Source organism: Apus apus, chromosome 3 (assembly GCF_020740795.1).
Source record: "Apus apus isolate bApuApu2 chromosome 3, bApuApu2.pri.cur, whole genome shotgun sequence".
Classification (NCBI taxonomy): Eukaryota; Metazoa; Chordata; class Aves; order Apodiformes; family Apodidae; genus Apus; species Apus apus.
In genome coordinates, this window is record NC_067284.1 from 88,635,204 (window position 1) to 88,643,934 (window position 8,731).

Below are 8,731 nucleotides of genomic sequence, written 5' to 3' on the forward strand. Positions count from 1 at the left end.
CGGGATGGAGCCAAGGGTGAGTGTCTATCCCTCTCTGAGTGTCTGTCCCTCTCTGAGCAAGCATGCGACCCTGCATCTGCACATCCTCACTCATGGGGGAACACCTGCCCTGGCTCAGGGCACCAGCACATGCCAGCAGCAGACAAGCTCCATTACCCATTTATGTTACCCACTAAAAGGGTGCTGGGCTAAAATCAAACATGCTGCAGAGGCTTTTACAGGAGCAACATAAACTTCTTGTTTGTGCTTCTGTCCTATGGGAGAAAGGAAGAGAATTAAATGTGGGAATTGAATTAACTTTGAGAATTTAAGGGGAAACGTTAGTGTAATGAACTGGGTTGAAAATCTCTTTGACCTGGATTTCAAAAGAAACATGGAATGTCTTTTTGTCGAGACAAAATTTATGAGAAATGCCAAACCTCTGCCCAAAGGGAGAGCTCTGTGAGGATGGCAGCAAACCCATGTGGATGAATGAACACCTTAAAAGGCATATTGGATTAATCAAAGACCACATAAATTCTGGAAATTGGGATTGGTCTCTAAAGAAGTCACATTGGGGATGAGAAATCATGCCACCAAAGTCAGAGTTATTACAGTTCACCTGACCTTGATCTTACCCAAGAAAACAAAGTAAAAATAAAATCAGGCCTAAATGTAATGAAAAAGCATGGAAAACGGTTAAGACATCACAAAGGTTCTAGCTACACTTGAAATCTAGATCAAAGCTTTACCACCAGACATTGTGAGGGAGGGCAATGTGAAAGGTGGAAGTAAAAGTAGGATGGGTGATGGGAAGGAGGTTGTGGAGATAGAAGCCACCACATAATATGAAGCTGTAAACTAAGAAAGGGACTTATTAGGAGCCTTGAAAAAAAATTCATCACGGGAAGCCATGTAAGATCAGTGGCAATATTTTTAACAAATATTTCAAGCGAGGAAGAGGCAAGGCAGATATAAATAAGTGTATGGCATTGTTCTAGAGGAAAAAAAACAACAAACACACCACACAATAAAAACAAAACCACAAACAAACAAACAAAACCCCCCAAACAATAAACCAACAACAATAAAACCAAATTATCCCTGCATGCCTACTTAAGGAAGATCAAGAGGAAAAAGAGCTTTCTTTATTAGACGATCATAGAATGACCAGGACACCTCAACAAGAGATGTTTCAAAGGTAGATATGGTTGTAGTGTGTAGCATGTGAAATAAAGCCAGTACAGGCAAGTAGATATTTCTGCTGTTTTGCTAGATGGTGGTGCAACCTCCTCTGCAAGACTGGCAGGGTTGTGCAAGACTGGTTCCATGGATGAGGAACTGAAACTAGAACAGGTGCAGGGAAAGGCTACCAGGAAATAACGTAGCTATTGTATGAGGTTGGCTTGTTTAACTTACAATATGAAGACTAAAAAAGGATATGGGTCTTAGAAATACACCTAAGTGATGTGTAAACATCAGATAGAGAGAAGAACTGCCCAACAAGGGGACAATACTGGCACAAGAACAAACTAATATGAATGGACCATGAAAAAAAAAATGGATACTAGGAGAGGGTTTCTAAGCAACCCAAGCAAAGTTCTGATACAGCAGTACAGCAAACAGAACAGTAGGAGAGACAAATTATTTCTGCTGAAAAAGATAGTGCGCACTCTGGTTGGCTGTAACAGCAGCATTGAGCACCTAGGAGGCCCCTTCTAGTCCCATCCTTGAGATTTCTAAATGCTTTCCCTAATTGGAGGGGAAACTACAAATACAAAGGTCAGACTCTGGATCTTTGGAAAACTTTGATAAAAACACCTGAATAAATAGAACTTACATTAGGGCAGTCTCCAAAAGTCAAAAGGAAATGATAGCTTCCTCTTGATTTCTAGCAGCTGCAATCCCCTGCCATCCAGCAAGGGTGTTGGGAAGTGAATCCCCACTGCCACAGACCCACTGACCTATATGACCAGTGCATTTGCACTCACACACTGTTTCCTACGAGCCTGCAGAAGCCAAAGGTACAGATTGTGCTGAAGATGCAGGGCTGCTTCCATCATGAGTCCTGTCTTTCCCACAGACAGGACTGCATCTTGCTTGAATGTTAATGCAAATGATCTACCAACATATGCATAGCATAGCTCTGATGCAATCCATGTTAAATTAATCTCTGTGAATGAAGTACATGTATTTGCAGAGACAGTTGCCATGTCATTACACAATGAAACTGAGAAACCCAGCTCAGTTCAGACAATTTATAATCTCACTTGGCACACCCAGTCACAGGCACGGTGCAAATAATAAATAAAATGCAGTTGTAATGCTCAGGTCCCTCTGCTGAGGTCAGTAATATCTCTCTTTCTTTAGTAGATTTCTTTGGTTTAAAGAAAGGATGCTAAGAATCTCTACTGGGCACTATGTCATGTTACCTGGTACAGACAGTCAGCCAAAAGAAAAACAACACAACCAAACCCCCCCCCCCCCCCGGCTTTTTACATATGCAAATCCAAATCACATGGGAGACAAAAAAAAAAAAAAATTTGGAAGGAAGATTACAAATCAGGTTAAATTGACCAATATTCCAGTATTTCTAGCATTAATAATAGATTGTAAATAAATATACAATAGTATATGGTAAAGCTTTAAAGCTCACACTGTGTTTCCTCATGTCAAGCAACTACTTATTAATCTGAATAGAAAATAACAGCAAACGGGAAGATAATTGTGTAGCAGCTCTGTCTATCCTGGATCCAGAGCGCAGGTGCTGGGCCACATCTGCCCCCAAGGATAGCACAGAGACCATCACTCTTACCCAGAAAACATTCTGTCCCACTTTTACAGCAGAAGACTCAGGAGGACAGAGAAATGCTATCAATTTGATGGCCATCAGTTCAGTAATCATCCCACAGTCATCTCCCCAGAGATGTATTTAGTATCAGATGCATTTTTCAACCAAATAAATATTCCAGACTTCGGTGTTAATACACCATTAAAATGACACCATCATGCTACACCAAATAGTATAAATTAAACCTCGAATATAAAGGCTAGACAGAAATAGCTATTACACTCTTCCCTGACTTTCCCTCCCTCCTGAAGAAAAGTATTTGTAAAAAAAACAGAAAAATTGCTTCCTTGTAACAATGCCTGTGATTTTGAGGTAGACATTTTTCCTCTGCTGAGGCAGCTCCCTAAATATTAAGAAAAAAGTGCCAAGACAGAGAGCTGCAGGACACTTTCAGTTCAGAGCACGGTGTTGAAGAGGTGAGCTGGGTTTGCTTTATCTTCCCTCCTGCCTCTTTCTCCCCTCCCTCTTCCCTTGTCTCATCTCTCCTTTCCCCCTCCCTTTGGTGCTATATAAACCAGAGGGCAGGGCATCCAGCTGCTTCCACAGCAGAACAATGTTTGGGCAGAGTCCATGTTGACACAAGTGCATTATATCCTGAAGGGTCAACTGCAGCTTTTTTTTTAATTTTTGCTGTTACTTGTTCTTTACCAACTGTGTAGAATTAACCTTCCACTTTTGCACTGACGTCATTGGTCTAAAATTTATGACCTCACCTAATTGTCATCTCCTATCATTGTACTATCTTTCCAGTTTAAGGGTATTATTTGCCCAATAAAAAAAAATTAGAAATTCTCCCCTTCCTTAGCATGTAAGAAAAGTTACACCTAGAAGCTGCATGTAGGACTGATTAGACAACCAATACCTCCTTCCCCATTTTGTGCTTTTCTGAGCAAGGATTCAGTTAAAGGCCAAACACAAAACCACAGTATACCAGCCCATGGCCCAAATGTTGGCTATTGTGGTACCTCAATAGCTACTCCCTTGTGCAGTGGAGGGCTGTCCAAGGGCTTGGTGTGCTGTACATATGCTACTCAGTCCTGTGGGTCCTATAATATATAGCCTGTTTGACAAATACCTTGGTAAATGCACCATTCTATAGCTCTGAAGGAGCAAAACACCTTCAGTCACCTAGAGGCAATTAGCAGCCAAACACTCTGTTTGACTACTGTTTCTGGGAAGCAGAAATGTTCCTCATATTCTCAGAAAACGTTCCATTCCACAAAAGGCAATTAAGGTGGAGTTTAGCTAGAAGAGTTGTTTGCAAAGAGGTGTATCAGACACAGTTCCACTTATCAAACAAGGAAGCACCAATACTAGTAAAGATCCTCCCAATTTGAGACTGACATCAGGAAAAGGGGCCCATGATTCTCCAAACTATTCTAAAGAAGGCATATTTTCTCCATGCTGTAGGGTTTTTTTTTTGGGTGGCAATATACTCCACCGACTATTAAAACCAGACTATCTGATGGTGCCTGAATTTCCTTCCCTAATGGGATCTCTACTAAAATCAGCATAAGAAACTTCAGAAACACAGCCCCACCTGCCCCACTTCTAAATATTGACTGTACGTCAATAGTTCAGTGTCCAGGCCTTTCAGACACAAAACAATCAAACAAATTAAAGTTACGTGGGTTTATTTTTAAGAAACTTCCACCATTCATTTTTCTACGCCAAATCATTGTGAGTTCACTCTTCCAAAACAGAATGCTGTGATATCTCAGAGTTTCTGAAGTGGCAGTGTAGACACTGTACTCCTATGTTTCACTGAGCTCTCGTTCAAAACAGCTGTATGTTCTATATAAAACCTGTTTACATAGTAAATGTACTTCCTGTAGACACAAAGAAATGTTAATGAATAACCATTCCTGCATTTGAAATTTTGCAGGGCTGTGGGAAGGATCAGTGCATGACAAAATAGTTAATGTTCACCCACTTTCTGGCATATGAAATCTGTTACTACAACTAATCCCTTACAGAGAAAAGAAAACACAGAAAACAAACCGGCTCTGGCTGGTTCTATTACACTTTTGTGTGTGTGTGTGTGTGTGTGTGTGTGTGTGTAGAAACTGTGAGATGCATACACATGCGAGAGGAACAGAGGAGGTATTCAGTGGAGGATGCCAGAAGGCACGGACTCCTTTTTGTATGCAAGGCTGTTGGCTTTAATTGTATATATTGTCTTGGATTCTCACCTTCAGAAAAAAATGCCAGTTTGATCTCACATGGTATTCACTACCCATATTTACATCCTATTGCCTGGGGCCCAGGGAAGGCAAACAACAGGCATTTTCCTTTCAGTAAATTCCTATCTGAAAATCTATATGGCTTAAAAGACTTCTTAAAAAACAGAGCTGTATCTCTCCTTGAACATTTTTAAAAAGCTAAAATTAGGTGATCTAACCTACAGTATTGCCCTTGAAAAAGTGTCAAATTGAAAACTGATTTCTACTCTAGGTGATTTTTTTCTGAAACACAAAAATATTAAAGAATTAATAATTTGGTATATAGCTGTGAATTCCCAGACATGATCCCCACTTCCCTGCAAAGCAAGCCACTAAATTAATTAGGCTTTGCTATACAGCAGTTTTATCTGAAATACATAGCTCTTTTTTCCAGTTCCCTGAAAATATGTAAGTCTGGAAAAATCACAGATAGGAACCAATCCACTTCAAGGAAAACCCAAACAGCATGGGGCAGATCCTTACTGGAGTAAAGGATCTGCACTGAAGGAGATGGAACAGGAATAGTTTACATCAGCCAGGAATCTGCTCCACATCTGCAGACCAATTTATGAAAAAAAGGTGATAGACCATACATGGACCAGATGCACAAATGTAGTATAAGGCAAAAACAAGCTCTGCTGGGGATGTTCCAACATTTCTACACAGGATTTCACAGCATACAAAAATTACTTCATGTGATTGAAAATATTTTTCAACACTAACCTCTCTGCATGGTTTGAAAGTGCTACTGTGGACAAGGTTTTCAAAGGCCACCCAACAAGCAATGCTCAACTGTATCTTCTTCACAGGGTGGCATATGAATAGCACATTTCAGTTTTAACAGACTGAAAAATCATTACTGCAGCAGCAAGGCTGAGACCTTAGAGAAATTTCCCAATAAACACATTCCTCGACAACTATTGTTTTATTTCCAAAGATTTGCTTTTGAGACGGCATTTTTTTGTGTTATTGTGACAACTAACAAAGGAAAATGTGAATTTTTTTCTTTCAGGGATGTCAATACCTTCTTATGTTTTGTAATAAACAATAATTTATTAAAATATTTATTAAATTCAAATAAGTCATTCTCTTAATCTACCCAAGGAGAGGCGAAGTTAAGGAAATTCTGGTAAAATTTGAAAAGCCCTCAGCAAGCAATGTGGTGAATGTTATGAACCTGTATCTAATTATTAAATGTTGTTTGCAAAACATTTTTCCAGAGATGTTCAATTTCTCCAAAAGTGAACTGAAACAAATAAGGAGAGAAAAAAGATTCAGCAGAAGCAACAGCGAAAATTAAAGACTCATATAACAAAGCTGAGGAAATCAGAAGACAACTTGATCTCTTTACACAGATTCTAAGAAAAGACACAAAAAAGTAAATGTCAGGATGCAGTACTGTTTTGAATTACCAAACACTGCCACCTTGTGTTTACTTCAAAGACTATCAGGCCGCTTGAAAACAGCTAGATGGTAAGTATTAAATGATAAAGTAAATCGAATTTGTTCCTCTCTTATGAGAAACGTTTTTGTATAATGCAATAGCAACGAAAACCCCAAAAAGGTTTTAAGAACTTTTAGCCACTTGGGTTATATCTGTATAAGAACACACAGCTCTGTTTCTAATCCCTTCTCCCATCATTGCGGAGAGCACTAGCTAGAGAACGACAGAAATAATGGACAAGCTTTGTTTCCACACACAGATACCTACCGTAATTGATATTTCACTGTGTTTGTGCACTGCCCATCTCAGTAAACTTCAAGTTCACCTTGATGGTCCCTAGACGGTACTGAACCCCACAAATGTTCACACAACCACAACACAATTATTTCAGAGGTAGCTTTTCTTCAAAGATTTATGCGTTTGAACAAAAACATTCATATAATGATGGAGACAACAGATTCAGAGGACTTCCTACCACATCAATTTTCACTAGTTCTAATGTAAGCAGCAAAAGATCTCTACTCTCACTTGAAAACTACATCCATTCCAATTTGAATTAAGAGCATTCAGTTTCTTACTATTTAAAACAATCTCTCATTTGAAAACTTCCATTGAGGTAGAATGCAGGCAGGGGAACTGCTTCTCACTACCAAAAAGCTAAAATTATTAGAGACGCTTCTCTTCTCATTTAGATGGGATATTATAGGTAATGCAAAGGAATTCCAATGACAGCCAAAAAGATGGATACCTAATTTTCTTCAAAAGTTTCAAAACTTCTGTCATAAATTCTTTGAGTTGGGATACCTAACATTAGCTTGTAAGATTGGAAAGATTTAGAAAGAAATTCTCAGCTATTTTAATTAATATAGACAAACATATAAAAGGATTAACTGAACTAAAAAAAAAAGACTGAAGAATAATCACTCCCTCATCAGCATTATCCAGGTAAACAAAATAATTCAACCACTTTCCTCAGAATATGCTGCAGATTCCACATATTTGTCTGTATAGATTGAGTGAATACTACCTCCAGAAAAATGCAGACCTCAGGGAGAAAGGCCAACAATTAAAACAGACACAAGTAGTATTTGTATGAGATACCACACTTAAAAAAACCCCATTAAATATTTTTTGTACAATTCTAGATATTTAAAATTTCAAGAATGAAAGAATTTTGAAAAAAGACTGAACAACTACATGAATGCCTAATAGATGACTATGCAGTTTTGGACAGCTCGGCTCCAGAATTCATTTTCTTTTCGGACAACAAAAATCAGAACACTTGCATTTAAATGTGATGTCTTTTGGCAGCATTACTCATGCATGTACCCACTAGATGCCTTTGATTATATTTTTGCTCTCAGGAATACTAAGTGTTCAGAGTAAAGACTCTAATATCTTAAAACTCGAAGTGACTCCAAACAGATGGCAAACACAAATAACTGAAGTGGTGAAGTAATTTCGAGTAACTGATAAAGGACAAAACCGATGCTCTTTACCATGTCTCGTGCCATTAATTCTTCAACGTGCATTGTAGAATATAGTTATTCTACAGCTCTATTCTGCAAGTCTTTGAACAGCAGGAAGAAACAATAAACCCTGCATGCAGCTCTACTGGCAAATGACAGCATTCAGTCAGAATAAATTGGATTGTCCCAGTCTGTTCCAGATTTGTCTAACAATGGATAGTAGCAGCATTCCCACCAGAGAGCTTCAGAGTTAGGAGAAACAAACTGGAAAAGCATCTTTGGCAAAATTGCTAGAAGTCCATCACATTTCTTACTGCAGACTTAAAGCAGTAAATCACATCTACGGCACTAATTGGTAAAGGAGAAAGCGTCAATGTGCTCCATCTTAGGCAAAAGCAAATGAAGAGAACTGCATGCACGGGCACTTTGGCAAATTTTAAGTATAGGAAAAAAGGCAAACTTATGTTCTTGAACATACAGATCTATGGCATGTGAGGTGCTTTTCAGTACATGAACGTACTTTCAGAAGGAGAAAGCATGTTCACCTGTTTATATACTTTTAAACCATGACTCTGTGTTTTAATTTCTTGATCTGTTTCCCACAATAAGTATGTAATTTGCCATACAATACTTACCACCCACCCCCTTACAATACTTATCACCACCCAAGCAATGTCACCATAAATGTGACTACTAAGCTACACTTAGCAGAAGTTAACATTTCTGAGAAAAGTCAACAGGTACAATATAAGTCTTCAAAAAATAT